The 379-nt window shown below is 38.8% G+C and overlaps 1 non-coding gene across 1 annotated transcript; it reads right to left on the reverse strand.

Moving 5' to 3' along the window:
* LOC112746183 (small nucleolar RNA R71) lies at positions 1-108 on the reverse strand. Its single transcript, XR_003174078.1, has one exon. It is a non-coding gene; the product is annotated as a small nucleolar RNA R71 (small nucleolar RNA).
* Positions 109-379: the final 271 nt, after the last annotated feature.

The following is a 379-nucleotide window of genomic DNA, read 5'->3' on the forward strand; positions in this document are numbered from 1 at the left end:
AAGCTTAGAGTGGATGTTCAAACCTTCAAATAGAAAGAAGGTGAATCCCTCTATGAAGCTTGGGAGAGATATAAGCAACAGACCAAAAAGTATCCTTTTGACATGCTTTCAGAATGGACCATCCTAGATATATTCTATGATGGTCTGTCTGAATTATCTAAGATGTCATTGGACCATTCTACAGGTGGATCCATTCACCTAAAGAAAACGCCTGCAGAAGCTCAAGAACTCATTGACATGGTTGCAAATAACCAGTTCATGTACACTTCTGAAAGGAATCCTGTGAGTAATGGGACACCTCAGAGGAAGGGAGTTCTTGAAATTGATACTCTAAATGCCATATTGGCTCAGAATAAAATATTGACTCAGCAAGTGAATA

Source organism: Arachis hypogaea, chromosome 14, assembly GCF_003086295.3.
Source record: "Arachis hypogaea cultivar Tifrunner chromosome 14, arahy.Tifrunner.gnm2.J5K5, whole genome shotgun sequence".
NCBI lineage: Eukaryota > Viridiplantae > Streptophyta > Magnoliopsida > Fabales > Fabaceae > Arachis > Arachis hypogaea.